Below are 15250 nucleotides of genomic sequence, written 5' to 3' on the forward strand. Positions count from 1 at the left end.
ACCCAGGCTCCCAGGAGGAAGCCACATAGGTCTGTTTTGGAGCCCAGCCAAGGGCTGAGCCTGTGATCAGTGTCGCTGGGCCTGTCCCTTCCCACCCATGCAACTTCACTTCATGCTGATGCACCTGGGGGGTTGGTCTCTTTGGCCCAGGCCCTGGGAGGTTTACAAGCCCCTCAGGTGATGCTAATGCTTCTGATTAACGGATGCCCAGGTGAGAACCACTGGTCTGAGTTGGAGAAAAGATCACATGAATGCGGGGGAAGAGGGAGGAGGCCACGCTTCTGAAGAAACTGAATGAGGTATGGAGAATGAGAGCCAGCGGCTGAAGAGGCAGCTGGGGACTTCTAGGTGAGGGGGCTGTGGATGGGGGGCCAGGGGTTTCAATGGAAAGAGTCCTTGGGGTGCGGTAGGGTCAGGAGGGAGGGCGCGGTGGGAGGGAAGGAAGGGGAGGGTTAGCCGTTGCAGGAGGAAAGACACTGGAAGTCGTAGTGAGCTGTGGCCAGACCGCGAAAGACAGTCAGAGGTGCTCAGATTGGTGTCAGGCACACCTGCAGGAGCCCTTTGCCCCAGGTAACCCCCCAACCTGGTACAGATCCCCAGGGTGGCTGTGTGAGAAGTATAGGGCAGACTTCACGTCTCCTTAAGAAAGGAGGCATGGTGGCGTTTGGAGTTCTGCAAAACAAACAGCTGCCTTTCCCCTTCTCTGGACCCAGGGGACACAGAGCTGCCTGGCTTTCAGCCTCGTGAAACTCAGAACTCCGTGGCTCCTCACGGTGGGTGAGGGGGTACCCCCCTTCCCCTTCCCCTTCCCCATGAGCTGCGGCCTCCTGAGGGCTGTCTTTGCAGGCACCTCTCAGTGGTTTGACATGACCTCTGTGGAATTCCTTCTGGCCTCTTACTGTTTCTTTTCTGGAGAAACTACTGTTGAGTGCTTGGAGCACAGCGTCCCTAAGCCAGCTCACTTCATCCTAGAGGCCTGAGTGGGGCAAGGGCTCCCTCAAGGCCAACAGCGGCGGCAGGATTCACACCCAGAGCTTGGGCCTCAGGGCGGCCTGCAGAGATTTTTGCTAGGCCAACTGTAGTCTTTCTTCCCTGCGTGCGCCATTCATTTTTCCCGAGTATTTGGCGCTGTTTGGTTTTATTGTTTCATTTAGGTCCTGGGAGATGATTACATTCCATGAAATAGTGTGATTGATTGACCTTTTGAAATGTCAGAAGCCGCTCCCCAGCTCTGGGGGATTCTGTGGGCTTCATCAGCTCTCGCCTCGTGGGCCATGTGAGCAAACCTCTTCTATAACTGGCAAGACAGCCGTGAGGAGGGAGCTTCCTGTGGGCCAAGGAGCTTGGCAACAGCTCATGGGCTGGATCCTGGAGAAACTGGGGCCCGAAATCTTCTCTAAGTACACCGGGATTGGGTTAGGGAGCAGGAGAACGGCAGAAAAAAGGAGCGTGAGTCAGCTAGTCGCCCAGATCTGAGTGGGCACTAATTTAGTCCCCTGACACCCTCTTCCTTGTAGGAGAGAGGAGCTCACCTAAGCCCTGGAATTGTCATGGTTGCTTAGCTTCTGCGGAAAGAAATGATATTATGCTTTTGAGTGAATGATGATGCAATATGAGCATGCCTTTCTGGGCTCAGCCAATGCCGGGCCTCCCTTCGCCTTTCTCCCTGGGTCAGGGAACTCGGCCCACCTGGTGGAGATTGTAGCCTCTCCGGGGCCTAAGGCAGACCTGATGGCTATCAGGGGATCGTGGAAATTGTTGTTTCTGTGGGGCCTCTCAGAACTGCTTGAAGGTTACTCCATGTCATCCTTCCTGAGTCATGCACCCGTGGTTTCTAAACTTGAGAGCTCTGGCATACCAGAGGGGAGGGATGGGATTAAACTAAGCCATTTCTGCTGCATTGGCTGGAGATGGAACAGCTGTGTGGAAGGGGCCTGGTTAGAGGTATATGCTCATGAGTATTTGCATTTGGCAGGTCTATAAGGTTGGGTGAAATCTTCTTCCAGCAATCAAAAAACACTGTGAAATGGCGTTTATGACATTTCCCAGCACAAAATGGTCAGGGTTCTCAGTGATGACTAAAAGCCTTAGGAGAGTCTTAAACATCTTCGGATTCAGCAATTATTAAGTTGTAGTATATGCTATTTTCTTCCTTGCAAAAGTTGGTAGTTTTAGTATGGCAGCTCTGGTAACTTTCTTTTAACCTAGATGGTTAATTAATCAGAACATTCTTTTCCTCACCAGTTAGGAAAGGAGCTTAGTAAAAGAGGTATTATTAAGTAATTTTCCATTATTGGAAGTTTCATGCCATATGAATGATTCCAATTGCAGAGAAGTACTGGAGCCACTGGGAGAAGGGAAAAGGGGAGGGGAGTGAGGGGAGGGAAGGAGGGGAGACAGACACAGAAGTCCGACTCATGGAAGAGAGGCAACTTGGTTTGGATCCTGAATAATGCAAGGAAGGTGGTGAGGAGATGGGTGAGGGCTCTGGCTAGAGGCCAGAGGACCCATAATAGGGGGAGAGAGAAAATTGAAGATGCTATTCAGACAGGTATTGGGTCTCTCTGGGTATAACACCTCATCTCTGGCTTGCCCTTGATGAGCTCCCCAGCAGGGTCCCTGCAGGATCAGAGGAACACACAAGATTGGCCTAGATCCCATAGTGCTTGGCAGGGATCCTCTGAGAAGGACTCACAGTCCATCTGAGTCTGCCCCAAAGGCAGGAGCAGAGCAGACCTTCCCAGAGGCCTGGAGGAGGCCAGGGCTACGGACAGACGGAGGAAGGGGGTCCCTGTTCCAGCAGGTGTGTGGAGGCTGCAGGCAGATTCTTTGTCCTTTCTACAACCATGGCTGATCTGTAAAACCCACAGTGCATTAACCTTCACCTTCCCCCACCTTCCCTCTGGTCCTTCAGCTGGTATTCGGATGCCTGTGCAATTTGTCCCCAAAGAAATGTATACATTGTCACCTGAAGTTTCAAGTCCCAGGAAGAAGGCAAATGCCTTTTTGTATCCCCAGATCGCAGTTAAATCCTGATTCTGTCTGCCTCTCCTCTCAGGACAGCAGCGGGTGTGCCATCAGCATCCAGCATTGACCTGCCTGACCCTATGTCATTTGACACAGGGTGATTCTGGCATTGGTGACAGGGAGTGATGGTGCTGAGATGGGGAGCTTTGTGGAGGAGGGTGTCCCCGAGCTCCTGTGAGTTTGATTAGGAGAGGCCCCTGGCTACATCTGAGGACTCCCTAAGTGCACCTGCTGTGTCAGAACACAGCATCCTTGCACCTTTGGCTACTTTGATGGGCATCCCGGGTTTAGAACCGGCATTCTGTGCCCCTGGTTCAACCTGAGCTAATGGTAGGGGTCTGTCTCTTGCCTGGTAGCCTGGCTTTCAGCTGTAGGGAGACACAAGAGTCAGGAGTTTGGTCTCTTGGTTCTCTGCTTACCTGCTCTAGATCCTTCACTAGGACTATGCCCATAGGACCCCAGAATTGCCAGTCAGTTTCATGAAGCTGTCAGTTATACCAGTTTCCTGGAATGATTAGCAAAAAAAAAAAAAAAAAAAAAAAAAAAATTCAGATGGAAAACATAAACAAAAATGAGCAATCAACCCTTCAAGCAAATCAGTTATGGGGCTGAACTTCCGGTTTCCCTGTCCATCATGCAGATGGAAACTTTTCCTGAGCTCTCCTCCAATTCCCATTCAAAACCCTCACCTGTGGCCTCTGTGACACTCAGGTGGCATGCTTTTCTCCCTGTCAGTTTTCCTTCCTGCCAAATGAGGGTGGACCCTGCAGCTCCTCCCCACGGCCCACCTCCAGCTCCAGCGTGGTGTGTCCTGAAGTGCATGTCGTCCTCCGTTGGCCAAGAGCTCCTCTCAGTGCGGGTGGAGGGCCTCTGCTATGCACCCCCAACCCGCCACACCTCACAAGCCTCCAGTCCCAGGACAATCAGCCCACACCTGTGTGGTAAGTAGCAGCCAGTTACAAGTGTGTTTTCTCTTTCCAATTTTTAATTGGAGGACAATTGTTTTACAATATTGTGTTGGTTCTGCCATACATCACCATGAATCTGCTGCAGGTATACATATGTCCCCTCCCTATGAATCTCCCTCCCACCCCTCGAGGTAAAATAGATCGCCAGTAGAAATTTGCTCTATGATGCAGGGAGCTCACAACAGTTGCTCTGTACAAGCGAATTTTGAATACAGTCATTTCCCTTGACTCTCTGTTCCTATATTGTTTTTTGATGGAGGAAAAAGGCACCTGGATTGAATGAGAAAATCTTGTCATGGTGCTAGCTGTGTTTCCTGCAGAAGTTGGGGCTTGACTGGGCCCCGGGTGGCTTCCCGCCTTGCGTCCCCTCGCGTGTAGGGCCTTCCTCTCTGGAAGTCTGCTGGGCTTGCGGTCCATTTGCCTACATCTGTGCCCTCAGTGAGCGTCTGGCTTTCTCTAACTGCCTGCAGTCCTACAGAGTTTGTCTCACTTTCTGTTTCCGTGTTAGGCTGAGTCGAGGGGTTCCTGCTCTGAGCTCTCCTTTCACAGTTGGCTCCTTCTCCTCTCTGGAAGTTTACCCAGGTACAGAGTCCTTTTCCACTCTCCTGGCCCCTCTCTTTGCCAAGGGCAGACTGTGGTCATTTATGTAGTTTGTCTAGTGTCCTGCAGAAGCATCTGGTGAGGAACAGACAGCTGATGGTAAATGGATGAACATATTGGTGCAAATGGTCCTGGCTCTTGCCTAAGTGACAGTCCATGAACAGAGGGACAGAGCCCTGGGCAGCTGTGGCTGAGACTGCCCCTGGCTTTGTAAATGCCTTTTCCTCCATGGTCCCTTAAAGTTGATGTCGATGCGGGAGCCCCTTTATAATGATCTAATTGGAATGGTAACGGATGTAGCATTCTGCCACAGCTAACAGCAAGATTGGAATTTGAGGAGACGCAGAGACAAATTACCTCTGAATTTTCTTGCAGCCATAAAAGCTTTTACTGTATAGTAATTTTCCATTTTTGCTGCAGGCATATTTGCATATTGCTTAACAATTTATCTCCTGTCATTTGTCAGATATTATCCATCTCCTGTTAATAAGCTAAGACAGGCCGTATTAAGATTTTGCAGGCCGCCTGTGCGCACCCTCAGCCCACTCTCCTGCCCACAGGGCCTCTCTGCTGTGGGAGCAGACAGCGCGTGATGGGGCTGTGGCCTGGCTCTGTGTCAGGGCTCTCTCTGCTGGCCCTCCTGCTCCTGGCCTGGTGTAGAGGGATGATGGAGGTGTAGTGTGGCCTAGCCCTGTTCCTGGTCTTTGGAGGAAGCTCTGGTACCTCTGGTCGCCTTAAACAGGAGCTGGACTTCTCATGCAAGTGGAAACAGTTCTGCTCTGGGTTCTGCTCTGGGTTCTGCTCTTGGCTCTGACTCCCAGTCTCTCTAAGATTTTGCCTAACTCTCTTCTCCCACTCTAGAATAAAGATTCTAGGATATGGTTAATTAACTAGTTCTTCTTTGTCTTTTGCTTTTTAAAATATAAAAGCAGTAGCATCCTTTTTTCCAAACTCAGATTTTCATGGAACCTCAGCCTATAGAACAGGAAGTGTGAACTATATTGGGGAACGAGTGGAGAATGGGTCCTGTTTTCCTGCCTCTTTCCGCTGACTTCTCTTGCATCCTCACACAGAGAGGGCCCTGGGTACCTCCTGGCTTCCTGAGGTCCTGTGGCGCTCGGGACAAAGGTGCCTGGTGGGATAATCTTCGTCCTGTCTACTGCCCCATCTTTCAGGCTCTGGGGTGACCAGTACCTGTTGCTGGCCTGGCTCTGTGCCCGGGCTGAGGAGTGACACATTTTCCAAACTTAAGATACTGGGACTCTGTTTGCTCTGGGCCTCGAACTGGTAGTAGTAGGCTCAGCTGGCCAGTAGTAGATGGCTTTTGGGAGGAAAGAAAAATGACTTGATGCTGAATATATGATGAGATTTGCATAACTGAACTGAAATAGAATTAAAGGGTCATATGTTTACACAGCAATGCCTAAAATCAGATTGCAGTGATGTGTACTCAGTACTAAAATGAGATCCTCAGGGACGTGTGGCTCTCTGCTTCCCAGAATCTCTGCAAGAGCTAGAGAGAAGCTTCTGAGGGGGTGGGAAATGGTTTGGGGGATGACTGTCGAGGGGCTGATGGGTACTGATGACAATGTTAGTTTGCTGTGCACTTCCTGATGCCAGGCCATGCGCTGAGGGATTTGCATAGCTTTCCTTGGGGAAACATCCTATCTGTGATGTAGGTACTACTACTGTTCCCCTTTAACAGATGAGAAAACTGAGTCTCAGGTGGTTAAACTATTAAGAGAGGGAGGCAGGGCTTGGACCCTGGGGCAGAGGTATAGAGTTTGAGCTGTTGGCTGTGGGACTGAGTCGTTGGGCAACCTGCTGGGAAAGCATGCAAATGTGCCGTAGCGCACACTCTTTGTGACTGCCGTTATGCTTTTTGCTATCATATCTATTTAGAAGTTTCATCCCTGCTGTCATTTTGGCCTGAAAATACAGTGCTCAGATGAGCATCAGAAGACGTGTGCAGGGAATGAACTACTGGTGAGGAAGAGGAAGAGATGCCTGTGCAGGACTGAGCTGCGTCTGGCAGCCATGAGGAACCATGCTGCCCGGCAGTGTCACTGTGCCTTCGGGGAGCCCAGGTTGCCTCTTTAACTGTGTGTGTTTCTCTGACCAGGTCCTCATCTGGTTTGGCATGGAACATCCTCTCTAAGACAGTCAGTCTGGCCAAGGCTTGACGGTTGTCATAATTATGACTGTAATTGGAAAGTGTTGGTTACACAGCCATGCCTGATTCTTCGCAGTTCCATGGACTGTAGCCTGCCAGGCTCCTCTGTCTGTGGGATTCTCCAGGCAAGAATACTGGAGTGGGTAGCTATTTCCTCCTCCAGGGGATCTTCCCAACCCAGAGGTTGAACCTGGGTCTCCTGTATTGCAGGCATATTCTTTACTGTCTGAGCTACTGGGGAAGGCCTAATTATGATTGAGACACCGACATTTCTCATTCACGTGGATGTGTTTCAGGATCAGTCTGTGTCTGGACGGTATAGGGAGGCCCATCGTTCCCAAGGTCGCAGGGCAGCTCTGCCTTTTTGCCTTTTTGCCTCATCTCTGTCTGGAAGACAATTTCCAAATGAGGACTGGGAGAGACTGTGTCCTAATCCACCCCAGAGTTTCTTGAAAAAGTCTTTACACACCACCTTATTTGATCCTTAGAAACCCAACAATGTAGGTTATGCTATACCCAGTGTGTATAGGTGAGAAAACTGAGGCTGAGAGAGTGGAGTGACCTAACAGAGGTTACACAGTAGCTGGGATCGCAGAGCAGTGAAAAGAAAAGGCTTTCTGGATTTACCTCTTGGCTCTGCTCCTTGGGAGCTGTGGGATGGTGGTAGGCTGGGATGCTGTTTTGAGTCTGCACTCCATCCTGGAATATGATTAGGCATTTAGGTCCTTGGCATGGGCAGAGCACATACCTGCCTGCACACATCATGGATGCCTGACTTGGCTGCTGGGACACCAGTGGATGTGATGGAAGCAGAGGCTTTCACTGTGCTCTTTGGTTGGGCTTGCTCTCTCTCCTGAGCTGCCTGATCTATCATTTGGGTGCTGCACATCCTTCAGCATGGACCACAGGATAAAGACCCAGAGGCAGACGCGAATCTGACGTGAAGTCTGGAATCGAGCCTGCTGCTGTGGCCAAGCCCAGACTAGATGAGCCAAATCATAGCTGATCAGCAGAGCTGGCAAAAGAAATGTGAAAAAGGCCCAGAGATGTATAACCTTTTTGTTATGCAACAAAAACCGACTAGCACAATGTCCTTGGGCAACTAACTTCCTCTTTGGAGCCTCCATTTCCTTAAGAATAAAGTAGAAACACCAGTGCCAGCCTAGAGCTGAGATGAGGTAAGCACTCTTGCTGGCACATAGTAAGTGTTCAGGGTTTTGTTTTGTTTTCTTAGGGTGGATTTTGATGCTAATGCTATTGTTGCAGAAGGAGAATCCTTGCCTTTGGGGTAGAGGCTGATACCAGCAGGGTTTGGCCCTCTTGGTGTCCCAGTGAGCCTGACTGGCTGAAGCAATTAAAACATAGCATGGGTTCCTCAGGCCCCAGCTGGGACTGCTTAGCCTGAGTGACAACATAGAAAGGCTCACCATGGATACATTTTCATTCCTCTTAGTTGTAAATGTCATGCCTTTCCCATTGGGGAGTTGAAGGCTGGCAAAGGGCCAGGGTTTGGGAGCTTGGATCCCAGTTGGTCCCAGACTTTCATGACACTATCCCACTGGCTGCCGTTCCTTCTGGCTACGTCAAGATTCTGTCCTGTGAGGCGCAGACCTTGTCACCATCATCCTGGGATGGAGAAGTCAGAGCAGCTGCCTTGGTTTTAAGAACAAATCTCTCTCTGAAGAGAAGGCAGAGTTCTGTGTCTGCATGCTCTGCGTTACTATCCTTTGAGGAGATGGCCAGGTCTCAGACCCACTGCCCAGGCTCTCTAGGGCTTGTTCTACCCCTGGTCATTAGTCCTTCCAGCCCAGGAGGGAACTCTGGCCGTCACTGTGAGTGGATCCAAAGCTCAGGCTTCTCCAGGAGCTTTTCAAACTTTTTATTTTCTATTAGAGTATAGCCAGTTAACGAACAATATTGTGATAGTTTCAGGTGAACAGCAAAGGAACTCAGTCATACCTATACATGTATCCATTCTCCCCCCAAACTCCCCTCCCATCCAGGCTGCCACACAGCATCCAGCAGAGGGCCATGTGCTGTACAGTAGGTCTTTGTTGGTTACTCATTTTAAATGTAGCAATGTGTACATGTCCATCCCAAACTCCCTGACTGTCCCTTTCCCCCATTCTCCCCCACCCCCAGCAACGGCAACGGGACGTTTGTTCTTGAAGTCTGTGAGTCTGTTTCTGTTCTGTAAGTAAGTTTATTTGTATCATTTCTTGATGGTATTCATGAACGTATTTGTAGGGCAGCAACAGCAATGGGAGGCAGACATAGAGAACAGACTGTGGGCACAGTGGGGAAAAGAGAGGGTGGGATGAATGGAGAGTGTCACGTGTATATTTTGCACATATACACGTTACCATGTGCAAAATAGACAGCCAGAGGGGATTTGCTGTGTAACACAGGGAGCTCAATACTATGCCCTGTGACAGTGTAGAGGGGCAGAATGGGGTGGGGCGTGGGAGGGAGGCTCCAGTGGGAGGGAACCTATGTATATCTGTGGCTGATTCATGTTGATATATGGCAGGAACCAGCACAATATTGTAAAGCAATTATCCTCCAATAGAAAGATTAAAAAAAGATACATATAGGGGATGTCATACAATATTTCCCCTTCTCTGTCTGACTTGCTTCACTCAGTATGACACTGTCTAGGTCCACACGCATTGCTGCAAAGGGCATAATTTCATTCTTTTTAATGGCTGAGTAATATGCCATTGTACAAGCGTACCATGTCGTCTTTATCTATTCTCGAGGAGCTTTTTAGGACAGACCTGGGAGCTTCTCCCCGTCCTGGTAGTGAAAGCACTTCCTACGCCCTGGTGCTGGCTCGGCACGTGTTGTGCTGAGCATGCTCTGTCCACACTTGCCTGGAATCATCAAAGCTCTGTCACAGGGCACTGTTCCTGGTGCTGTTTTGTAGAAGAGGAAACGGAGACAAGGGAGGTGGAGAGCCCCACCCCAAATCGTCATTGTGGTTGTGTAGTCACTAAGTCGTGACCAAGTAGTGACTTAGTCCAGTGCTTTGACCCCATGGACTGTATCCTGCCAGGCTCCTCTGCCCATGGGATTTCCCAGGGAAGAATGCTGGAGTAGGTAGCCTTTCCCTTCTCCAGGGGCTCTTCCTGACTCAGATTGAACCCAGGTCTCCTGTACTGGCAGGCAGATTCTTACCTGGGATCACTCAGCTGATTAAGTGGTGGAGCTGGTATTTGGAGCCTGGTCTGTGACTTCACTCTGTGCTCGTCTTTCTCACAATGATGGTCTCTGTCCTGCTGTGTCTGTCGCTCTTTCTTTCCCTGGAATCTGGCAGCAAAGGTCCAGCCCTTCAGTATGGATGCTCTTCTCTGGAAGCTTCTAGAACATTGCTCCTTCCATTTCCCTGCGGACCCTCCTTGATGCTATCTGTGTCTCTGGGAGCCAGCAGGGTGTGAGTTTAAGGTCGGAGGTTATTTTTTTCCGTGTGGCTTTGACTTCGACAGACTGGGCTCAGAGATTGTCCCCCTCCCCCCCCGTTTGATTTCTTCCATGAATTTCTTTTCACAGGGTGGGTGTTTGATCAGTCCCCATTGACTGAAGTCAAAAGGAAAGAAAAGAGATGGGCCTCAAGCAAGTTCTAGAACTCTATTGGAAGTAAAGCTGTTACACTGTGTGTTAGGCTTGGACAGGAGCCCTCAGCTATGAGTTTTCTTGTGAAAACTTCTCTTCCCCAGGTGACAGGGACAGAGGCTGAGGCAGGCGTTCGTGTGCAGGGAAGCAGCCGTCAGAAATCTCAGCTTGTCCTGGCACCTTGGTGGCTTTGCAAGCTGTGCTGGTGGGTGGTCTCACAGCCTGGTCAGAAGGTGGGGCCATGGGCAACTAGCCTTCCTTCCCCTATGTCTGGGGACCCAGCATGCTGGTGCTGTGGAGATGATCACTGTGTCATGCCAGACGGACCCATTTCAGACTGAGTTTTATAAATTCAGCCTCTTAGAGGGGAAGAGATGCGACAAGTGGGGCTTCAATTTTCACTCCCCATTAGCTGCTGATGTGCCGTGATTTTCATGGTGAATTCACATGAATGGGGGAGGTGGTGGTGGAGACTGTCTTTTTCCCATTGCTTTCGAGGGTGAAAGTGCATTTTAATGAGGAGGAGGGGTGATGTCAGCACAGTCTGGGGCCAAGAGCTAGGCACTCACTGATTCTCCACTCTGGCTACCCAGCGTGGCTGGTGGAGGCTGCCCTGGGCTGAACTGGGTGGCGGGTTTCACCTGGGGTGGCCTCTGTGGACCTTGGCCAGGCTGCCTGGCCCTTCCTCCTGGCGGTAGATGGGTGAACTTCCTGTGTGGTGCCTCCTGGCCCACAGCCCGCCAGTGGCGAGGGCCTAGTCCCCACAGAGAGCACATTTGCTGCTTATGTAATGCCTCTGTTATTCACTGGCAGGGACAAAGAGCAGAGCCTCACAAAGGATGTGCTCGCAGTTGCCATGACAGTTTCCAAGCCTCCCCTCCGCTAATTCCACCTAATCGTCCTGTGTTTCAGGCACTGCAGCTGAGGTGGCCATGCTGTCTGGCCCAGGATCTCACACTGGGTATTGGAGTTTCTCTCTCACAGATGGCCTCTGAGGCAAGTGCAGGTCTACTTAAGCTTCGGGGGCCCTACACCATGGGTCACCCATGGGCTGCTTCTCAGCTTCACATCTTGGCAATTTCACAATAGAGTTTCAGGACCCCTATCTCCACATGCATGCATGTACACGCACACCACCTGCCCCCTCCCCCCAATCCAGAGACAGTAGGGTTGGGGAAGTACTTATCTCCATGGGGGCTGCCAGCTGGGCCTTACCCCTCCCTCCTCACCACCCTTCTTGCCCCACCCAGATGAATTAGAGCCCCAAGAGGAATCTGTCCATTTGTCCATCTGCCCATCTGCTTGCGCATCCATGTGTACAGGTGTTCACTCAACAGGCACCTTTTTGAGGGCTGGCCACCGGCCCAGGTAGTGTACAACACAGAGCTGGTTAGAGTGGGCCCACTGACAGAGGAGGTGGACATGAGTAATTGAAATGAGGAATACATATCTAAAAGCGGAAAACAGACAGGGGACATGGGGCCCTAGAGGAGAGGGAGCCTTAGGCTTCCAAGCACTTCAGAGGCGCCCAGGTGGGCCAGGAAGTCAGCAGAGGGGTCAGCGTGAGTAGAGGCATGGTGTCAGGTTCTTGTTGTTCATTTGCTCAGTCCTGTCCTACTCTTTGTGACCCCAGGGACTGCAGCACGCCAGGCCTCCCTGTCCTTCACCACCTCCCAGAGTTGCTCAGACTCATGTCCATCGAGTCAGTGATGCCATCCAACCATCTCATCGTCTGCCATCCCCTTCTCCTCTTGCCTTCAGTCTTTCCCAGCATCGGGGTCTTTTCCAATGAGTCTGCTCTCCTCATCTGGTGGCCAAAGTATTGGAGCTCCAGCATCAGTCCTTCCAATGAATATTCAGGACTGATTTCCTTTAGGATGGACTGGTTGGATCTCCTTGCAGTCCAAGGGACTCTCAAGAGTTTCCTCCAACACCACAGTTCAAAAGCATCAATTCTTTGGTACTCAGTCTTCTTTATGGTCCAACTCTCTCATCCATACATGACCACAGGCAAAACCATAGCCTTGGCTAGACGGACCTTAGTCGGCAAAGTAATGTCTCTGCTTTTTAATATGCTGTCTAGGTTGGTCATAGCTTTTCTCCCAAGGAGTAAATGCCTTTTAATTTCATGGCTTTAGTCACCATCTGCAGTGATTTTGGAACCCAAGAAAATAAAGTCTGTTACTGTTTCATCATTTCCCCATCTATTTGCCATGAAGTGAGGAGACTAGATGCCGTGATCTTCTGATCTTGTTTTCTGAATCTTGAGTTTTAAGCCAGTTTTTTCACTCTCCTTTTTCCCCTTCATCAAGAGGGTCTTTAGTTTCTCTTCATTTTATGCCATAAAGGTAGTGTCATCTGCATATCTGAGTTATAGATATTTCTACCAGAAATCTTGATTCCATCTTGTGCTTCATCTAGCCCAGAATTTCACATGATATACTCTGCATATAAGTTAAACAAGGCGACAATATACAGCCTTGATGTACTCCTTTTCCAATTTTGAACCAGTCCGTTGTTCCATGTTCAGTTCTGCTTGCTGCTTGACCTGCGTACAGATTTCTCAGGAGGCAGGTCAGGTGATCTGGTATTCCCATCTCTTAAAGAATTTTCCACAGTTTGTTGTGATCCACACAATCAAAAGCTTTAGCATAGTCAGTGAAGCAGAAGTAGATGTTTTTCTGGAAGTCTCTTGCTTTTTCTATGATCCAATAGATGTTGGCAATTTGATCTCTGGTTCCTCTGCTTTTTCTAAATCTAGCTTGTACATCTGGAAGTTCTCAGTTCATACACTGCTGAAGCCTAGTTTGAAGGATTTTGGCATTGCCTTACTAGAAAGTAAAACGAGTGCAGTTGTATGGTGGTTTGAACATCATTCTTTGGCATTGCCCTTATTTGGGATTAGAATGAAAACTAACATTTTCTAGGCCTATCGCCACTGCTGAGTTTTCCAAATTTGCTGGCATATTGAGTGCAACACTTTCACAGCGTCATCTTTTAGGATTTGAAACAGCTCAGTGGAATTCTGTCACCTCCTCTAGCTTTGTTTGTAGTGATGTTTCCTAAGACCCACTTGACTTCGCACTCCAGGATGTCTGGCTCTGGGTAAGTGATCACACCATCCTGTGATGGGTGTTGGCGGTCTGGCTCTATCTAGGGCCTAGTGAAGGGTTCTGATGTTCAGTCATTAAGTCGTGTCTGACTCTGCGACCCCATGGACTGCAGCATGCCAGGCTTCCCTGTCCTTCACTGTCTCCTGGGGTTTGCTCAGATTCCTGTCCACTGTGTCCATGATGCTGTCTAATCATCTCATCCTTTGTCACCCTCTTCTCCTGCCCTTAACTTTTCCTGGCATCAGGATCTTTTCCAGTGAGTCAGTTCTTCTCATCAGGGGTCCAGAGTATTGGAGCTTCAGTTTCAACATCAGTCCTTTCATTTAATATTCTGGGTAGATTTCCTTCAGAATTGACAGGTTTGATCTCCTTGCTGTCCAAGGGACTCTCAAGAGTCTTCTCCAACACCACAGTTCAAAAGGATCAATTCTTCGGTGCTCAGGCTTCTTTATAGTCCTACTCTCACATCCATACATGACTACTGGCAAAACCATAGCTTTGACTATATAGACCTTTGTTGGCAAAGTGACGTCTGCTTTTTTAAAATGCTGTCTAGGTTTGTGAAGGGTTCTAGGGGCTTGCAGTGAGGCCAGTGTGTGGTGTAGACCCCCAGAAAGACAGCCATCAGAACATCAGCAGGACTCTAAGGTGAAGCTGGAAGCCGGGACCAGTTCTGCCCTCAGCAGCCTCAGACAGTCAGGACAGCCAAAGGTCAAAGATGTTACTCCCCTGTCCCTCCTTGCCCCTGCCCTGCATCCCCAAACCCAGCAGTGAACAGGAATGTGGGAAGGGCAGGAAGCACAGTGGGGAAGTCAGGGGCCTCTGGAAGCAGATGGATCCAGGGATCGTGCCCCATGAACTAGCTGGGCAATCAGGGGTCTGCTGCATAGCTTCTGAATTCCGTATCCTCAGGATGAGGGCCATGTGTAAACAAAGATGAAGTTTGATAATATAGAGAGAGCTCAGGATGTAGACTCTGCCACCATAATTAAATGGGGATGTGGTTTTCTTTTCCTACAAGAAGAGATGCGAGAGAGGTGCACGTGCCTCAGTCATGCATGGAGCCTTCAGAAGTAAACACTGGGGTCTGGGCTTTATTTTGTGGGCAGGATAAGCCTGCTCAAGGCTGAGCTTGGAGAAGGCTGCTCCCAGTCCTGACTCCTACCTTGTCCCTCCTCAACTGCCCCCATTCTCTGCTTCCTCCTGGTTTGCAGGCAGGAGACACCTTTGGTTTTGGGCTCTCCTGGCTCTGGCCAGGGTCTCTGAGTTCAGGACTGCTGTCTGGCTCTGAGCTGTGCAAGGCTCCTACCAATGTCAAGTTTAGAAAGTATGGCTGAGGCAGGTGCAGGACTTGAGTTTGGTGGCCTCCAGCACTCTCCCTCTTCTCGCCACTGCCCTGTAAGTCCTGGGTCATTGGCGTGAGGCCTCTAGGTCTCTGATCTTTTTGGTCTTAGGAGATAGGATTGCTTGGAGAGAGCTATGTTTATGTATAAGCCTCTGGAAAAAAGTAATGGCTTAAGGAAAAGTTCTGCCTGTTCTGCCTTGGGAAAGCCTGCCTTTTCCTCTGCCATAGGGAGGACTGTGCCTCCCTGTCCTCTGACCTTGCTGTTCGGGGTGAGGGTGCCATGGGTTGTGCTGGGAGCCAGGGCCCCCGACCACTGCTATGAGCCCCAGATTGCTCTGAACCATGGCAGAACAGTTTGGAACCGGAGGGGAAGATGAGAATATGCGAGCAGAGCGACTTTGCTGGTGAGAGC

This window comes from Capra hircus, chromosome 7 (assembly GCF_001704415.2).
Source record: "Capra hircus breed San Clemente chromosome 7, ASM170441v1, whole genome shotgun sequence".
NCBI classification, from domain to species: domain Eukaryota; kingdom Metazoa; phylum Chordata; class Mammalia; order Artiodactyla; family Bovidae; genus Capra; species Capra hircus.